This window comes from Coturnix japonica, chromosome W (genome assembly GCF_054131305.1).
Source record: "Coturnix japonica strain WE chromosome W, WE-NBRP24, whole genome shotgun sequence".
NCBI classification, from domain to species: Eukaryota; Metazoa; Chordata; class Aves; order Galliformes; family Phasianidae; genus Coturnix; species Coturnix japonica.
This window is the reverse complement of record NC_140701.1, coordinates 9515281-9535634: the sequence shown is the minus strand read 5'-3', so window position 1 is coordinate 9535634 and position 20354 is coordinate 9515281. Positions and strand designations below refer to the sequence as shown.

At 46.3% G+C, this 20354-nt stretch overlaps 1 protein-coding gene, 1 long non-coding RNA gene and 1 pseudogene across 2 annotated transcripts in view; 2 read left to right on the top strand and 1 right to left on the bottom strand.

Annotated features, from left to right (window-relative positions):
- Positions 1 to 20354, bottom strand: part of LOC146754483 (uncharacterized) — a 211584-nt gene that overhangs the window by 48350 nt on the left and 142880 nt on the right. The gene's annotated exons all lie outside the window — the stretch shown is intronic.
- LOC146754485 (uncharacterized) overlaps positions 1 to 20354 on the top strand; it is a 138825-nt gene that overhangs the window by 79251 nt on the left and 39220 nt on the right. The gene's annotated exons all lie outside the window — the stretch shown is intronic.
- Positions 13795 to 14728, top strand: LOC146754486 (olfactory receptor 14J1-like; annotated as a pseudogene).

The following is a 20354-nucleotide window of genomic DNA, read 5'->3' as shown; positions in this document are numbered from 1 at the left end:
CCTCACCTCTGTCCCTGGAAAGGCGATGAAACACCTTGTGCTGGATGCCATCTCCAGACAGTTGGAAGAAGAGGAGGTTATCAGGAGTAGTCAGCATGGTTTCACCAAGGGGAGGTCATGGTCAGCCAACCTGGTAACCTTCAATGACATTTTCACTGGCTGGGTGGATGGGGCGAGAGCAGTGGATGTTGTCTACCTTGATTTCAGCATGGCATTTGATACTGTCCCCCGTGACATCCTTATAACACCTCAGATATTACAGACCTGGATCAAGTCCCCTCTCAGTCTTCTTTTCTCATGGCTAAACAGACCCAATTCACTCAGCCTTTCTTCATAGGGGAGATGCTCCAGGCCCTTCACCATCTTTGTGGCCATACGCTCGACTTTTTCAAAGAGATCCCTGTCTTTTCTGTACTGGCAAGACCAGAACTGGACACACTACTCCAGATGAAGCCTCACCAGGGCAGAGTAGAGGGGGAGGATCACCTCCCTCAACCTGCTGGACACGCTCTTTTTAATGCACCCCAGCATGCCATTGGACTTTTTGGCTACAGGGGCACACTGCTGCCACATGGCCAACCTGTCGTCCACCAAGAAGCCCAGGTCCCTCTCTGCAGAGCTCCTCTCCAGCAGCTCATTCCCCAGCCTGTACTGGTGCATGCAATTATTTTTTCCTAGGTGCAAGACTCTACACTTGCTTTTGTTAAACCTCAGCCGTTGAATGGACACCCGTTTCCATTTCTTGCCTTCCACAGGGGCAACTGATATTGTGTCATGGTTTAATAATTTTGTAATTTTGCTATCAGTATTCCACATCATAACATCATATAAAGAATGAATAATTTTACTGAATCTGCAACTTACAGAAGAAGACTACATCTCTCAGAGAACAACATGAGCCGAGAGATAGGTCACGGGACCTGGACACTATATTAAGTCTGTCGCAGGCTGGACTGAGGTCTTTCGAGTTCTGGCGTTCAGGGGAGTGTGTGGGAGCCTTCACCATTTCGCCTAGATTCACAGTAGGCCTCTCGGTTATGGGACTCATTCTCTCTCCTATTTTGCTTGATTCGTTAGCTCAATTTTCAATTATATTGTATTATATTGTGTTATCCTGTATTTCGATATAGTATTCAGTAAATAAGTGTTCCTCCTTAGATTGTTGCCGCTGTTTTCTTTTCCTAATTAACTTTTTTTCCTTTCGGTCTAGGGCCTCTGCAGGGCCCAAGGCCCCTGTCACAGACGCAAGTGGATTTTCGTTTAAACCGTGACAGATAGATCAGCCAGGGAGTTGGGAGGAATCAACTTAAAATTGAACAGGACTCGTGAGTTTTTCACACACTGAGACGGGTTAGCATGTTCTTATTGATTTCTATCTTTGTCTTCAACTATTTTTTTCAATTTTACTGACACTGATGAACAACTTTCAGAATTCATGCTTTTTTTTAAATCATGAAAAAAAAAGAAAGAGAAAAAAAAGAGAAAAATGAGGAAAAGGAAAAGGAAAAAGAAAAGGAAAAGGAAAAGGAAAAGGAAAAGGAAAAGGAAAAGGAAAAGGAAAAGGAAAAGGAAAAGGAAAAGGAAAAGGAAAAGGAAAAGGAAAAGGAAAAGGAAAAGGAAATGGAGAAGAAAACGACATAGAAAAAGAAAAAGAAAATAAAAAAGACAGGTAGGGCTAGATAGAATCACAGTGAAGGAGATGACAACACAGTCCATCAGACTTTGGTGAGATGGAGCAAATTTGAGTAATCCCCCTAAAAGTCAGTTATCAGACAGATAATTGGGAGGTATCTGATTGAAAAAAGAGCATTGGCACTAGCACCAGTGTCTGTGTCCCTGAACTGTAAGGCATTCATGTCCAGCAAACACAGTTCTGAAAAACATCGTAGTTTCAGAAAAAGAATTAATAAAGAAAAAAAAAAAAAAAGACATCAAATCACCTACCAGATTCATATTTACAACTTAAAATGGTACAAGACTCATGAGAATTTCTCATGTTGAGAAGGGTTAACACATTTTCATTGATTTTGATCTTTGTTTTCAATTCTTTGTCTCAATTTTATTGAAATATATGAACATCATTTAAGCTTACAGCCTAAAATAAATAAATAAATAAATAAATAAAAAGACATCCATTTACGTCTTGTACTTGGCCTGATGCCCCTTTGACCTTCAAAGTTCCCACCAGACCTTCATTGCCGGACAGTATGAGATCCAGCAGAGAACTTCTCCTCTTTGGTTCCTCCATGGCTTGGTCAAGAATCTGCCATCTGTGCTCTCCACGGATTTGCTGGATGGCACATGTCCTGCTGTGCTGTCCCTGCAGCAGATACTGGAGTGCAAAAGGCTCCCAAAGGGGACAATGGCCTGATAACATGAGACTCCCATCTGTTTTCAGAGGGCACCTTCCATTTGCTCTCCATGATCAAGAAGCCAGGAACAGACACTGATGGTCTCCTCTGTTGGCCATTTCCATTACCTCTGACCTGGTTGCTCTTCCATTCCGAAGCAGAGCTCAGTGCACTCTCACAGAGGGCATGCACCCTTCTTTGACTCCTCGCCCATCCATCCTAAAGACTCTGTATCCCCCTTGTGCTACAGTGAAGTTGTGGAAGCCATTTAACTGTGTCCCTGTGGTCAAATCAGGAGCTCAGGTTTGCAGCTCATCTATGGTATCAGTGTGCAGAAGGTGGCACACAGACATTAGACCCATCGTGGGTCTTGGATTTGACTTAGCAGCACAGATGCACTTATGGCATGGCTTTCCTGAAGGCCCTGTGCTGTTCTTGCAGCTGCGAGTGAATTCACCAGACAGCCAGTGCTAACCCTTCTCTGGCCTCCAGCTGATGCCCAGGAAGGAGGTGTCTATCTCAGGGATTTCCCACATGGTTTACAAGCACTGGCACACATCAGGAGCAGCCCAGGCACCTTGGGCATTACCCAGTGTCTGTGTGTGAGCAGCTGCCTCCCAGATGAAGGACCAAGGACTCAGAGCAGGAGCTCACATGCAGGCAACTCCTTGTGCACTTCTGAACTGAACCAGAGGAATCCCAGCTCCTGTGGTTCTGTGGGGAGCTGTATCCCATTTCAGCTCCAGGATTTCTGTCAAGGGATGAGACTCCTGCACTGCCTCAGCTGGATCACTGTCCTGCACAGAGAATGTCCAAACCACCCCGTCCTTGTCTGGGTGCCCTTTGTGATTCATCAAATGAACTCTGGTAGAACTCGCTATACGTCTCCAATCAGTCACTGACCACTGGACATGTGGTGGTTAACTGAGCAGATTTCAAAGCACAGTCATGATGCTGCTTTTTTTCAGAAGCTGTTGGCCATGAGGACCCAGGGACATGTCAGGGGAGATGAGTGGGAAGGATAAAAATGATATTATCTGCTGCTCCGGTCTCCTTGGACACAAGGAGCTCATAAGGTGGGCAGAGCTGCACAGAGACAGATGTGCCCAGGAGCAGCTCCTGTGCACAGCACAGCCTTCAGGTGACAGAAGGAGAGGAGAGAAATTGGAGAGAGCTTACAGGATATGTACGGTATGAGTGGGCTGTGAGCTCAGTGCAGGAGCATTGCTCACAGACCACGACATGGTAAGTCTCAATGCAAACCGTGAGCTGCTTTTCATAGAGGGTTAACTTAATTTGGGATATCCCATAGCAGATATGCATGCAGGCACTGCATGTTTCTTTACTGTGTTAAAAGCCTTCTGTTCTAGCTGAGGGCTTCTGTGCTGCAGGGTCTGAGCACAGCCCTGAGGGCTGCGTGTCCCAGCATAGCTGCAGGCTGTGCAGCCGGGGCTGCAGGCGGTTGCCCAGGGCTGTCCTGCAGAGCAGAGTACCTGCTGTGCCCCAGGGGCTGTGTGCCGGGTATGGGACTCTGCCGCCTGCCAGGCTCAGCACTCAGCCTGCCCAGGGAGCTGCCCAGGGTGCTGCGGGGAGACGTGAGGGGGGAAGGAGCCCCCGGCAGGGCTTGTGCTGCCACAGCTGCTGCCTGGGGCAGGGGGATCACAGCTCCACTGCACAACTGAAAGTTTCTGTGCGTACTTTGAAAGAGGAGAGCCAAGGTAGCAATTTTCTATTTCTTGTTTGGACGGAAGGTGAAAGGATTGGAAGCAGAAATCTAAGAGTCTGTCAAATTCAAACACAGCTCTGAGACTCCCAATTCTTCTTCAGTCAATTGCTTGTTATGTGAACTGTCACACGAGAAGTGTATTCAGCCTCTCCTTTTACGAAATGGAACCTTTCCAAGGGTGGAACTAGTTGAAATTATCTATTTTGTTGGCAAGAAAAATGCACTTATATTGCAAATAGGCAGGTTTCCTGAATAGAAAGTGAAGGGCACAAAGGTTGGGACTGAGGATTTTGACAGGAGTGAGGGTAAAGATTTGAGACACGAAACAGATGAAGAAGTTTAGGGAAATGGGATAAGATTAGAAGATGAAAGGAAGGTTAAAGCTCCATATGCTTCTTCTGCTTATAGAATGGTGAACTTAATGAAGTTAAATTCAATTAGTGTTGCTAAATGAATATTGTCATAGGAGAATGAAAACTTTTCATAGTATAGTAGGAGGAGTGTCTATGAGAATCGTCTGGACTTGTCATTATCTTCTGCACTCTGAACAGGACTCCAAGCCCAGGAACAGCAGATGCCCAAAAGCAGCTCCATCAGCGAGTTCCTCATGCTGCCGTTGGCAGACACGCGGCAGCTGCAGCTCCTGCACTTCTGTCTCTTCCTGTGCATCTACCTGGCTGCCCTCCTGGGCAACGACCTCATCAGCACAGCCGTAGCCTGCAACCACCGCCTGCACACCCCCATGTACTTCTTCCTCCTCAACCTGGCCCTCCTCAACCTGGGCTGCATCTCCACCACTCTCCCATAAGCCATTGCCAACGCACTCTGGGACAGCAGGGCCATCTCCTACACAGGATGTGCTGCACAGCTCTTTTTCCTTCTCTTCTTCATGTCAGCAGAGTACTCCCTTCTCACCATCATGTCCTATGACCGCTACGTTGCCATCTGCAAGCCCCTGGACCTTGATGGACAGCAGAGCTTGTGCCACCATGGCAGCAGCTGCCTGGGGCACTGGGGTTCTCAATTCCCTGCTGCACACTACCAACATATTTTCACTGCCTCTCTGCCAAGGCAATGTAGTGAACCAGTTTTTCTGTGAAATCCCCCAGATCCTCAAGCTCTCCTTCTCAGTATCAAATCTCAGGGAAGTTGTGTTTATCATGTTTAGTTTAAGTTTAGGCTTTGTATGCTTTGTTTACATAGTGGTGTCCTATGTGCAGGTCTTCGTGGCTGTGCTGAGGATGCCCTCTGAGCAGGGATGGCACAAAGCCTTCTCTACGTGCCTTCTTCACCTGGCTGTTGTCTCCCTCTTTCTCAGTACTGCCTTTTTTGCCGACCTGAAGCCCCCCTCCGTCTCCTAGCCCTCCATGGACCTGGTGGTGGCAGTTCTGTTCTCCGTGGTACTTCCAGCAGTGAACCCCCTCATCTACAGCATGAGAAACCACTTGGTCAAGGGTGCAGTGAGGAAAGTGTTGACCAGATGTGTTTCACAAACATCGAACTGCCCATCCTTTTGAATTCCTGTCATGTAATGCAGCTTTTTACTGATGCAAACTCTGTTTTGTTTTGTTCTGATCAATTTTTATAACTATAATTTTTATTATTATTATTTTAATACTGTAATGTTTTTCACTAAAACATCATTACACAAATCTATTCCTCTTCAGTTTGTAACTTTTTAGTGTAGCCCAGACACACTGTACATAATGTATCAGGCTCTGTGTGAACCTTAACATAATAAAGGATGTGCAGTGACTCTGTCTGTCCTCCTTCTTGTGCGACATTTCTGGAGCTGTTGGGGTCGGATGTTCTCAGAAACCCCGCAATCCAGCAGGAAGCACACGGCTGTTCATCAAACTATGCGGTGACTTCAGCTTGAAACACTTTCCAGCTGGTCCCTTGCCCAGTGTTGCCCACAACGCTGACAAAGGAGTTTCAAAATATTCTTTTCTTATCTGACCTGACATCCTGCTTACCCAAGCCCCTCTGCAATAGTTAAGCCTTAGATTGTCCCCTTGTTTGAACTCAATCCCCACTTTTCTTGGACCTAGCAAATACTTTTGCTAGATTATTACATTCTGGGAAAGGTAAGATTTCAAATAACTTCTGCTCTCCACTTTCTGTCTTAGCTTGTGCTTTTTCTATTCTTCATAGCTATTCCCACAGGTTTTACATTGCACACCTCATTTCAAAATACAGCAAGATGATTACAATAGTACAAAGAAATAAAGAGTTGCTTTAGCCATGCAAAATGTGGTAGCCAACCAGTAAGTTTTTCCCACAGTTCGGGTGAATCCAAATATCTATCTATCGATACTTGATGAAGTAGTTTAATATATTCCCAAATATAGTAGTTCGGATTCTCTTTTTTGTTGTTTGTAAGAGATGTAGTTAATTCAGCCCACATTGTTAATTGTCACCCACCAGAACAGTGATTCAAACCCTGCAGCAATTGTATTTCTCAACTTAAATTTATCAGAGACACCTCTGATCACTCCATTTGAATCTGTATCTATATACAGCATCATCAAATGAGAACCCTAAGCTCCTTTTGTTCCTTTAGGGGCTATGTGACATCCCCTTTGTGAATGCCAGGGTGAATGGTAGAACTCATTGAGCAAGTGCACAGGTACCTCACAGTGAGATGGGAGAGTGAACCGTAAGATCTTCCCACCCGCTGCAACACCACCAGAGATCTGCTCTACAGATTCCCAATCTCAAATAGTTTCCTGCTGAATCTTCCATAACATTCAGGGTCTCACTGCATAGGGAGAAATTCCCTGTAGGCCTGGTAGCTCTTACACCCTGCCTTGAGAGGCAAGCTGTATGGTTACATGTGGCCATGGTGAATGCAGGAGGGCTTTTGGCATCCACCTCAGGCACTGGAGAGAGAAGAAAAGATAGCGATTTACAGGCTCTGTTTCCTCAGGCAGCTTTCTTTTGATACAGGGTAATCATGTATCACATCCCTTGGGGGTCCCGGGTCCACTGCAGTGGAAGGTGTACTACCTGATCCACAGGCCATCCTGATGAATGATGAAGCATAGCAATCGCTATGGTTGAGACTCTGGACGGTATATTTAATACATTCTACCCAGGTATTCATATTCCCGTACCCTGTCTCAATTTCAAATGTCTGTCTGAGATCCTTTATTTCTGCAACTATTACAACTGCAGAGTTTATTCACTCTCTTTTCCCTATGCTGGACATTCTGAGTATGGTCAGGGAATGAATCCCATATGGCTATTCTGAAATGTATTGGTCAGAACTAGCATATAACGAAACCATCCATTTCTTGGGAGTTCAGGGAAATCCATTTGCCACTGTTGCACAGGGTGAATTCCCTTCCCTATTTGTTCCACAGAAACCTTGGGGCTGGTTCTAGGATTATTCTGCAAACAAACCTCACATTGCTGTGTTACCTATTCAGCGGTGGTGTATAACCTCCGAGCCATAATCTGATGGCTCAGCTATTTATAAAGAGCCTCTGTTCCCCTGTAAGTTTTCCTGTGCTCAACCATAATTATGGCGCATAATAGGGACTATTATTTTGTTTTGAACCCTAACCCACCCTCATTCTCCCACCTGCCCTCCTAAGACCTCTATCAATTTTTGGTATCTTGTTTTTTAATCTCATTTTAAATATTTACTGTCTGGAAACAAAGCCTGTGCCTCCATGTCCTCCGTTTTTGTATACTCTCCAAACCCCCCTGCTCTTCCCCCTGCCATTAATTTCAGCAGACATGGAGGGAGAAAACTGAAAGACTGTGACTGTCCATGCCAGACAGACCCTCTCAACATAATCACCAGACACCTAGTGTTGGTGTTAGCAGATGCTATAAAGACCATTGGCAAGCCCCACCAAAGCTGAGGTGGCTTGAAGTGAGCGGTAAGGAGCCATGGGTTCATGTCTGACAAAGGAGCAGATGGCGAATCCAGAGGAGCAGACAGCAGAGTGCCAAATGGTGGAAGATGAGCCACGCGGTGGGCAGCACATTGCTGAGTGGCTGCTGACAGAGTACTGCACTGAGATGGGGGCTCCTGATGGCTCCTTTCTTGTCAGGGAGTGTGAAATTTTGGTTGGGGACTGTATTCTGTCCATCTCTTGTAATAGGAAGGTGCAGCATTGTCACATCCACCGGCAGCAGGACGCCAGCATCCACAGGTTCTTTCTGACTGACAGCCGAGCATTTGACAGCCTCTACAACCTCATCACCCACCTTTTTATGACACGATTATCCATTTAGCTGACCAAGGGAAGCTAGCTGATGTTATCCCAGAGGATTCATTAGAGTTTTTGAGACTACTCACAGCACCCTTCTGGGCAGAATGTTCTGCATACGGCTAGAAAGAAACAGAATGTGGTGGGTAAACAGTTGGCCAGTATGTCAGGCCAAACAGACTATAGTCATTGTGTTTCATCGGGCAGGTAGATGGTCATTGTCAGGGTTCCCCAGGGCTCCATTTTAGGGCCACTTCTCTTTCATGTTTTTGTGGATGACTTGCATGCAGGACTAGAAGATGTTCTGAGCAAGTTTGCTGATGAGACCAGATGAGGAGGTGCTGTTGCCTCCACTGAGGGTGGAGAGGACTTGCAGAGAGATGTGGACTAGACAGAGAAGTGGGTACCAGTTGGTACTAAGCACCAAGTGCATAAAGCATAACAAGAACAAGTGCCTGATTGGGCATCTCGGTAGGGGCTACCCTGGACATAAACACTGACTGGATATGGGAAATTGGAGGGTGGTCTGACTGAAAAGGATTGAGGGTCCTGGTCAGCATCAAATTGAATGTGAGTCAGCAGTGTGCCCAGACAGCCAGGAAGGCCAACGGTCCCCTAAAGTGCATCAAGCAATTTATTGCTATCTGGGTAAAGGAAAGGATTGTCACCCTCTGCTCTGCGCTGCTCTAGCATCACCTGGAGCACTAGGTGCATTTCTGGGCAATGCAGAATAGAAAGGACATCAAACTATGGCAGAGTGTGCACAGGAGGGCACTGGAACTGAGAGATCTGAAGTTCAGAGTTTCATTGGGATTGACTGCTTGTTCAGACTGGGCCCTTCTCACATCCCACATCCTGTGATGAGACACAGGGCACACACGGGACATGAACTTCACACCGTCCTTGCACCCCATGCAGAGCCTGGGATCTTCTGTCCCCATGTCTTTCATTTAACATCATACAGACCTCCATCCCACTGCCCCAGGAAGGGCCCAGAGCCAACATGAGGGACAGGATCTCCCTGCCAAGGGTCTGGGAATCGGGCTTGTCTTGTTTGCTTCTTAAGACAAAGAAGGATTTTCTTAGCATCAGAGCCACCATGCCAGTGCCTTTGCCTGACTGGAGTCATGGCTTCCAATTATCGGCTCTAACTAGTGCTTTGGGAAGCTTGCTTGCTAATGGCCCTCAGTGGGCCCATTAATACTCCAAGAATCTTCATTGTTACTTCTGCCTTTGTCTTGCTGAGTACTCTGTGAAAACTTCACTCTGCACTGGAGATTGATCGATTCGGCATCAAATGCGCCCTGGGGCCCATTATAACCTAACGAGCATCTTGTTCCTTGTGCCTTCCTGTTTTCTAGGTTTTCAGAACTTGTTCAGCAAAATGGAGAGATATCTAGAGAGAGCTTAAGGAGGAAGAATCCAGCAAACACTTATAGTCTATTTATTTATAGTTGGGTTAAAACAAGTCATTAAAGCAGCACTGAGCAACTGATAGTGATCCAGGATGTCCCAATGACTTCTGTTCTGTTAATGTGTTGACAAAGCTCCTCAACATCCCCACCACATTTCTACTCACATTGGCCCCATGGTATTTGCATCACTTTTCCTCACATCACTCTTCTCCTCTGTTGTCACCCGCACAGTGCTAAACCGTCTTTGCACCAACTCCCACTGGCTTTCCACAGAGAACCAGCTGCACACAGAAAAAGAAAGAATTCTCTTTATTTATGGCCAACAAACAGAAGGAAAGGTGATGCAATTGAATGAACAGTAAAACAGTGATCAACTGCATGCCATGTCCAAGCTGCTTCTATTGATGTTTATCTTTCATAGGGAATATTTGCACAAGAAATGAGTTAGAAACAGATAGGATGGGATAGATAGAATCACGGTGAAGGATCTAACAACAGACTTTTGAGGAATGGAGCAAATTCCAGTAATCTCCCTGGGATAGATCAGCCAGGGATTTGGGAGGTATCAACTTAAAACTAAACAAGACTCGTGAGTATTTCACACATTGAGACTGGTTAACACATTCTTATTGATTTCTATCTTTGTCTTCAGCTCTTTTTTTCACTTTTACTGACATTAATGAACATCTTTCATAATTCATGCTTTTTAAGGTATGAAAAATTAAAAAGAGAGAAAGAAAGAGAAAGAGAAAGAGAAAGAGAAAGAGAAAGAAAAAGAGAAAGATGAAAGATGAAAGAGAAAACAAAAGGAAGATAAAGAGAAAAAGGAAAAGGAACCCGGTGGCGCAGTGGTTAAAGACGCCGCCTTGCAACACTGGGGCCCGGAGTTCGAATCCCCCCTGTGGCGCAAGTGGTAGAAGTGCCGCTCTGCTACACAGAGGCTCGAATCCCGGGGGCTGGACTCGATGATCTCTAAGGTCCCTTCCAACCCGCACGAAACTATGAAACTATGAAACTATGAAAAGGAAATGGAGAAGAAAATGAAAGAAAAAGAAAAAGAAAAAGAAAGAGAAAAAAAAAGACAGGAAGGGCTAGATAGAATCACAGTTAAGGAGTTGACAACACAGTCCATCAGACTTTGGCGAGATGGAGCAAATTTGAGTCATCCCTCTAAAAGTCAGAAATCAGACAGATAATTGGGAGGTATCTGACTGAACAAAGAGCAAGGGATGGGGAAATCTGGCAGGCTGTGGCAGGAGCGTGTGTCTAAATGGCCTGCTGAAAACATGCCCTTAACCACAGCCATTTATTTAGGAGAGCTGGAGACACCTGGAGGTTGAGGGACATCAAATAGGCAGCAGGGAAGAGCAGCGGTGACGCCGGGATTTAGTCACAGGGCACTGGCACTGGCACCACAGTCTGTGTCCCTGAACCTGAAGGCATCTGTGTCCAGCAAACACAATTCTGGAAAAACATCATAGTTTCAGAAAAAGAAAATAAATAAACAATAAAAAAACAATTAAAAAAATCAAATCAACTGAAAGATTCGTATTAACAACTTAAAATGGAAGAAGACTCATGAGAATTTCTCATGTTGAGAAGGGTAAACACATTTTCATTGATTTTGATCTTTGTTTTCAATTCTTTGTCTCAATTTTATTGACATTTTTGAACATCTTTTAAGCTTACGGCCTAAGTATAAATAAATAAATAAATAAATAAATAATTAAATAAAAAGAGATCCATTTGCATCTTGTAATTGGCCTCATGCCCCTTTGACCTTCACTGTTCCCACCAGACCTTCATTGGCAGACAGTATGAGATCCAGCAGAGAACTTCTCCTCTTTGGTTCCTCCATGGCTTGGTCAAGAAGCTGCCATCTGTGCTCTCCACGGATCTGCTGGATGGCACATGCCCTGCTGTGCTGTCCCTGCAGCAGATACTGGAGTGAAAAATGCTCCCAAAGGGGACAATGGCCTGACAACATCAGGCTCCCATCTGTCTGGAGAGGGCACCTTCCACTTGCTCTCCATGATCAAGAAGCCAGGAACAGGCACTGCGGGAATCCTCTGTTTGCCATTTCCATTAGCTCTGACCTGCTCTTCCATCCCCAGGCAGAGCTCAGTGCACTCTCACAGAGGGCATGCACCCTTCTTTGACTCCTCGCCCAACCATTGTAAAGACTCTGTATTCCCCTTCCGTTACAGAGCAGTTGTGGAAGCCATTCAACTGTGTCCCTATGGTCCAAACAGGAGCACAGGCCCGCAGCTCATCTATGGTATCAGTGTGCAGAAGGTGGCACACAGACATTAGAGCGATCGTGGGTCCTGGAGTTGACGTAGCAACACGGACACTCCTAGGGCATGGCTCTCCTGAAGGCCCTGTGCTGCTCTTGCAGCTGCGAGTGAACTCACCAGACAGCCGGTGCTATCCCTTCTCTGGCCCTCCACTGATGCCCAGGAAGGAGGTGTCTATCTCAGGGATTTCCCACACGGTTTACAAACACTGGCACACATCAGGAGCAGCCCAGGCACCTTGGACATTACACAGTGTCTGTGTGTGAGCAACTGCCTCCAAGGTGAAGGACTGAGGACTCAGAGCAAGAGCTCACATGCAGGCAACTCCTTTTGCACTTCTGAACTGAACCAGAGGAATCCCAGCTCCTGTGGGTGTGTAGGGTGCGGAATCCCATTTCAGCACCAGGATTTCTGTCAAGGGATGAGACTCCTGCACTGCCTCAGCTGGATCACTGTCCTGCACAGGGAAAGTCCAAACCTCCCTGTCCTTGTCTGGTTGCCCTTTGTGCTTCATCAAACGAACTCAATTAGTACTTGCTATATGTCTCCAATCAGTCACTGACCACTGGACATGTGGTGGTTAATTGAGCGGATTTCAAAGCACAGTCATGATGACGTTTTTTTTCAGAAGCTGTTGGCCATGAGGACCCAGGGACGTGTCAGGGGAGATGAGTGGGAAGGATAAAAATGGCATCATCTGCTGCTTGCTTGTCTGGGCTCCTGGGACACAGGGAGCTCATAAAAGTGGGCAGAGATGTAGAGAGACAGCTGTGCTGAGGAGCAGCTCTTGTGCACAGCACAGCCTTCAGGTGACAGGAGGAGAGGAGAGAAATTGGATTGAGATTACAAGATATGTACTGTGTGAGCGTGCTGTGAGATCACTGCAGGAGCTTTGCTCACAGACCATGACACATTAAGTCTCTCTGCAGACCGTGAGCTGCTTTTCATAGAGGTCTAACAATCTGGGACACCCCATAGCAGATATGGATGCAGGCACTGCATGTTTCTTTACTGTGGAACAATACCTCTGCTCCAACTGAGGGCTTCCGTGCTGCAGTATGAAAGCCCAGGGTGCTGACGGAGACGTGTGGTGTGGGGGGAAGGAGTCCCCCGGCAGGGCTTGTGCTGCCACAGCTGCTGCCTGAGGCAGAGGATCACAGCTCCATTGCACAACAGTATGTTTTTAAGGGTGCTTTGCAAGAGGAGAGCCAAGGCAGGGATTTTCCATTTCCTGTTCTGAGCAAAGGCAAAAAGGATTGGGGGCAGAAATCTAAAAGTGTATGTCTAATTTAAACACATCTCTGAAATGAGCAAATGTTTCGTCAATCCATTGTTTGTTCTCTGAACAGTCAGAGAGCAAGGTGAAAACACAGGTTGTGCTTTCAGCCTCTCCTTAATAAAAGGAAACAATCAGTTTAACTTATTGGATTCTGCGGATATTAATAGTTGATTCCTCCTGTAAACAGGCAGATTTCTCTAAGAGAAACTGAAGTGCACAGATGCTGGGTCTGGGGTCTCAAAGAACAGCTGCAGTAAAGTGGAATATATCCAGGATGCTGGGACGTGATTAGGAAATGAGAAATAAGTAAGATCTCCTTTATCTTCTACTCCTTAAGGGATGGTGAAATTCATGAAAATAAATACAAGTTCTGGAGTTAAATGAACATTTTCTTAAGGGAAAGAAAAATATTATAGTATAGCAGAAGGAGTGTCTCTGAGAATGGTCTGGACTTGTCATTATCTTCTGCACTCTGAACAGGACTCCAAGACCAGGAACAACAGATGTCCAACAGCAGCTCCATCAGTGAGTTACTCCTCCTGCCGTTGGCAGACACGCGGCAGCTGCAGCTCCTGCACTTCTGGCTCTTCCTGGGCATCTACGTGGCTACTCTCCTGGGCAATGGCCTCATCAGCACAGCCGTAGCCTGCGACCGCCGCCTGCACACCCCCATGTACTTCTTCCTCCTCAACCTGGCCCTCCTCGACCTGGGCTGCATCTCCACCACTCTCCCCAAAGCCTTGGCTAACGTCCTCTGGGGCACCAGAGCCATCTCCTATGCAGGATGTGCTGCACAGCTCTTTTTCTTTTCCTTCTACTTGTCAGCAGAGTACTCCCTTCTCGCCATCATGTCCTATGACCGCTACATTGCCATCTGCAAGCCCCTGCACTACAAGACCTTGATGGACAGCAGAGCTTGTGCCACAATAGCAGCAGCTGCCTGGGGCACTGTGCTTCTCTATTCACTGCTGCACACTGCCAGTACGTTTTCACTGCCTCTGCCATGGAAATGTTGTCAGCCAGTTTTTCTGTGAAATCCCCCAAATCCTCAAGCTATCTTGCTCGGAATCAAATCTCAGGGAAATTGCATTTCTCATTTTTAGTGCCAGTTTAGCCTTTGGGTGCTTTGTTTTCATAGTTGTGTCCTATGTGCAGATCTTCAAGGCTGTGCTGAGGATGCCTTCTGAGCAGGGATGGCACAAAGCCTTCTCCACATGCCTCCCTTACATGGCCGTGGTCTCCCTCTTTCTCAGCACCGCTGTTTTTGCCTACCTGAAGCCCCTCTCCATGTCCTCCCCACTCCTGGATCTGACATTGGCATCTCTGTATGCAGTGGCTCCTCCGACACTGAACCCGATTATCTACAGCATGCGGAACAGGGAGATCAAGCACGCTCTCAGGAAGGTGTTGCAATTTGTAGTATTCCAGCTTCAATAAAGCACATCTTCCTCACATGATTTCCAGTGATGGCTCTTTATATTTTATGCATCTGTGACTGATTGTGTGTGATATAGCAACCCACAAAAAATGTTATTGAACTTATAAATAAAAATTTATTTCACTTCTTTCCTACCTACTTTCCATTTTCTTTCTCCAAGATCTCATGTAAACATGGAACCAGATTCACTGAATAGATTAAGAGGTACCTAAAAAGCTTTCAAAGTAGACTTTTCCTTAGCTCTTCTCAACCTTGTCTGGGTCTGAGGAGGTACAGCCGCAGATAGCAGCACAACATGCTCTTTTCTTTCCTGCTCTCTTTACAATGCCTCTCTTTACAAGTCCTCTCATTTGTTCTGGCCTAAAAGTCTTGTGTCTCTCATAACAGTCGTTTTTTCTCTACAGCAGCACTCTGGGGCTGCAGTCAGTAGCCAGCAATACGAACGGCTGCTTCAGAGCAGGTCTCCTTGCTGGCACTGCCATAACAAGAGGGCCCCTTCAGAGCAGGACCAGAGAACTGGAGGCCTCTTCCAAAGCCAGTGTAAGGAATATACCTCAGGAGCTGCTCCCTGAGAAGACCTTGAGATCTTTTTGTGCTCTTCACTGAGTGACTGGGACAGACTTAAGACAGGACTCAAGATGGGGACAGACTCAGTGTTGTGGTTTAAATTATACGCATTGTGGTAAAAAGAGAAAGTATAACAATTATGAGAAATATATTTATACATATAAAATATATATTATATTACTACATATATACAACATATTCATTTGCAAACACATATGCATAGATAATGATTTATATGCATATCTTTTTGCAAGTCCAAGACCTTTTACAGGGGTTTTAACAGCCACAGGGTTCACTGTAGGAACTGGAGAGGCTGTTGGGCTGTTGCCGGAGTTAGAGCAAATGCAGAGCTAATTGCCAGAGCTGGAATCACCACAGGACCTGGGACTGAAGTTGGAGCAGCCACTGGGCTCATTGCAGGTGTTGGAGAGACCACAGGGCTGTACCTCCTGAAACAGTGCATCTTCCTTGGGAGGCATTTGTTTCATTTTCTTATAGCAATACTTGGAACAGCTACTGGACCTGTAGCAGGAGTGAATGCAGAGCTCATTATGAGGGTGGAATGACAGCGGGATCTTTCCCAGAGCTTGGAGCAACTTCAGGATGTGTAGCAAAACCTTGGAGCTGCTGCAGTGTCTGTGTCAGGAGTTGCAGAGGCTGCAGCACTGTCAGCAGATCCAGCTCTCTGGATCTGGTACACTGCAGTCATGTGTGTCTCTTTAGGATTACCAGGACCACAGCAGACCTGCCCCAAATATTCTACCAGTTTCTCAGGATCCTGCAGTTGCTTGGAGATGAAGTTCCAAAGCCCTGGGTGTTCCCACCGCTCCAGGCAGCTGCCCAGTCTTTCCCACACCCCCAGCCATGCAGAGCCTTCTCACCTTGGGGCAGATCTCTCAGTGATATTCCTGAATGATATTTTAACCTCAGACATAACCTGAAACACATTAATGACACGTAGCATTGGGAGCGTGCTGGTTTGGGCATCCCACAGTCAAAATCCTCAGGAGCTATTGGGACAAGCTCCACCAATAGGGAAACAATAATCATTATGGCCTGCAATTCTCCAGCTCCCACAAATCCCTGTGTTATCTCGCTCTGGACAGATGTGCTGTTAACTCAAGCCTTGGAGCCCCACATCGGGCACCAAAATGATGGTGGTTGTTGAACCCAACAGGTGTCTCAGCAGCACATAGTGCTTTGTGCACTGCCCCATTCCCAGTGGAGGAATGCCCTCTGAGCAGAGTCGGCACAAAGCCTTCTCCACATGCCTCCCTCACCTGGCTGTGGTCTCCCTGTTTGTCAGCACTGGCTTTTTTGCCTACCTGAAGCTCCCCTCCATTTCCTCCCCAGTCCTTGATATGACAGTGGCACTTGTGTATGCAGTGGTTCCTCCAACACTGAACCCTATTATCTACAGCATGAGGAACAGGGAGATCAAGCACACTCTCAGGAAGGTGTTGCAATAAGCACTATTGCAGCTTCCATAAAGTGCATATCTTCCTCACATGATTCCCTGTGATGGTTCTTTATCTTTCATGTATATCTGATGGTTTGATTTTCTGTGATACAGGAATCTGCAGAAAAATGTTGAAAATTATTTCACATTTTTTCCTAACTACTTTCTATTTTTGCTCTCCAAGAGCTCATGTAAACATTGATCCAGATTACCTGGATAGGTTAAGTGATAAATAAATGCTTTCTAAATAGACTTTTCTTATTCTCTTCTTATCTTCCTACCTTGTTTGGGTCTGGGGGAGGTACAGCCACAGACAGCAGCACAACACGCTCTTTTCATTCCTGCTCTCTTTACACTGCCACAGTGCTCTCAGGACCATTCATTTGTGGAAACCTGAAGGTCTTGTGTGTCTGACAACAGTCCTGTGGTCTCTACAGCAACACTCCGGGGCTGCAGTCAGTAGCCAGCAATATGAACAGCTGTGTCAGTGCTGGTCTCCTTGTTGGCACTGTTGTAATAAGATGGCCTTTTCAGAGCAGGACCAAAGAACTGGAGGCCTCTTCCTAATCTGGTGTAAGGAATATACCACAGGAACTGCTCCCTGAGAAGACCTCAGGATCTCCTGGTGCTCTTCTCTGCGTGAACCATTTCAGATTCAAGAGTCCCATGGAGATCTGTAAGGGAATCAGGGCAGTGCTGTGGTTTAGGATTTACCAGGTTAAAGCTATTTACGAAGACAGAGAAACAGAAAAGGATAATAATTATGGCATATGCATATATACATATATGATATATATAGTATACTTTCACATACATATCATATAGGCAGTTGCAAACATGCGCATCGTTACTAATAGATATGCATATCTATGGAATCACCACAGGAATCGCCTTGGGGCAGATCTCTCAGTGACGCAATTGAATAATTTTTTGATCTGAGACATAACCTGAAACACATTAACGACACATAGCAACATAGCAATGGGGGCATGCTGGTTTAAGCATCCCATGGATAGTCAAAATCCTCAGGAGCTATTGTAACTAGCTCTGGAGCTCCAGGGAAAGAAGAAGTGAGAGGGAGGCTGAGGGTCTTGCCCCGCTCTCACTGTATGCACCTTTCAGATACTGGAAGAGAGCGATAAGATCTCCCCTCAGCCTCCTTTTTCCCAGACTAAACAGCCCCAGCTCCCTCAGCCTCACCTCATAGGGTTGATTTTCAAGCCCTTCACAAGTCCCGTTGCCCTTCTCTGGACCTTCTCCAGTACCTCTGAAGAGTGAGCAAAGCCTCAAAATGGTGGTAAGGTAAAACTTTGCTATAGAAAGGGAAAGGGGAACTTCACAGAAACCAAGACAAAGAATAACTGTAGATAATTTACATTTAAAAGGGCAGGGAAAAGGGGAATTACAGACACTTAGTCAAAAGAAAACCAGAGTAGAGGGCAATAAAGATAAGAAGAAACTGTCCGGAGACCTCTGACAAGAAGAAGGATTAGATACCCCCGGGCAAGATGATGCTGATGTGGGAGAACGATAGCAGCAGATAACACCAAGAAGAAAACAGAAGAAGAATTTCACCCCAAAACAACGGCAAGGGTCGCGGGGAATGGGGTCAGGGGGAATGAGGGAATGGGGTTGTGAGGAATGGGGCCATAGGGAATGTAATGAATAAGTAATCAAACTGAGGAGGAGACTATTGATTATGTATTAGCTTGACCTTTATCTGTAACACACTTTTCTCCTTACGGTGTGCAAGTTTGGTGGAGCTATCCCCCTTGCACCCGGCGCTGCGCAATGCTGGAATAAACATACCTGCTTTAAAACCCATCTTTGGATTATAGAGTTTGATTCCGCAAGTCACCTCCATGTATTTTTGTACTGAGATGCACAAAACTGAACACAGTACTCGAGGTGAAGCCTCACCAATGCCAAGTACAGGGGCAGGATGACTTCCCTAGTCCTGCTCATCACACCATTCCTGATCCAAGCCAGGATGCCATTGGCCCTCTTGGCCACCTGGGCACACTGCTGGCTCGTGTTCAGCCAACTGTCCATCAGAACACCAAGGTCCCTTTCCATCAGGCAGACTTCCAGCCACAGCTCTCCAAGCCTGTAGGGTTTGCCAGGGGTTGTTGTGACCAAAATGCAGGACCCGACACTTGGCCCTATTGAAACTCATGCCGTTAACCTTGGCCCATCGATCGAGTATATCCAGGTCCCTCTGTAGTGCCCTTCTCCCCTCAGGCAGATCAACACTCCCTCCCAACGTGGTGTCGTCTGCAAACTTACTGCGAATGCACTCAATTCCCTCATCAAGATCATCAATGAAGAAATATAGGAGCCATACAATATTGCTTCCAAAACCCAAAGATGACAACTGAGATGAATTTGCACAAAACTTCATTTTGTCAGCTACAAGTTTTGTCATGACATAACCAAAGTCAAACAGCATAGCAAAATAAATAACCTAATCCAGCATCCAGAGCTGACGAATAATACAGCAGGGAAAACAAACACCAAGCAAGGAGATGTGCGGTGAAGCTTCCTGAGAAGGTTCAACGATCTCCACAAAGAGGGAAGCAATCAGCACCATGGCCAGCAGTTATCCAGCTCCCACAAAGCCCTGTGTCATCTCGCTCTGGACAGATGTGCTGTTATCTCAACCCTTGGAGCCTCACATCAGGCACCAAAATGATGGTGGTTGCTGAACCCAGCATATGGCTCAGCAGCACACAGTGCTTTGTGCACTGCCCCTTCCCAGCACGATGGGGAAGAGAACTGGGAAAAAAAAGTTCAACTTGTGTGTTGAAACTAAGCAATTTACTAAGAGAGATGAAAGGAGAAGTGTAGTAGTTATCACTATATATCTGTTTACATGGAATAGTATGTAACAGCTAATGCACAAGCACTTGCTCAGCACCACCAGACTGATGCCCAGCTGGGCCCTGGGCAGTGAAGAGAGTGAGATGAACTCCCACTCCTTTCAATACAATTTCTGCTTGCTGTCAGGTGGTTCCAAACATCCATTTGGCCACTTCCAGTCAGCTCTGTGCAGTCTGCTCCCTCCCAGCTTCTTGAGCCCTCCACTGACCATGGCCTTGGCTCTGTAGAACACTGCTTAGCAGCAGTGGTAAACAGCAGAGAGTTATCAATGTTGATTTTCTCTTAGAAACAAAACACTGCACCATAGCAGGCAGTCTGAAGAAAACAATTCCATCCCAGCTGTAACTCAGATACCTGCTTGTCCTCCTTTTCTTGTTCTTCCTGATCAGGAAGCAAGGAACAGAATCGGCTGCTCTCCTCTCTGAGCCCTTTCCATCAGTTCTCAACTGGCTCCTCTGCCATCCCCAGGCAGAGCTCAGTGCACTCTCACAAAGAGCAGCAGCCTTTCCTAATCGTCCTTGGCCATTCGTCATAAAGAGTCAGTATCTGCTCTGCTACAGTTCAGAGGTGGGAACCATCCCACCATGTCGCTGAGAGCCAAACAAGACCCTAGGCCTGCAAAGGCACAGAGATTTGGAGTTCACTGAGTGAATGTTTGTGGTCCTCTCATTAGTGTAAAGATTCTTCAGAAAGCATCCCCTTCCAGAAGCATGTTTTGA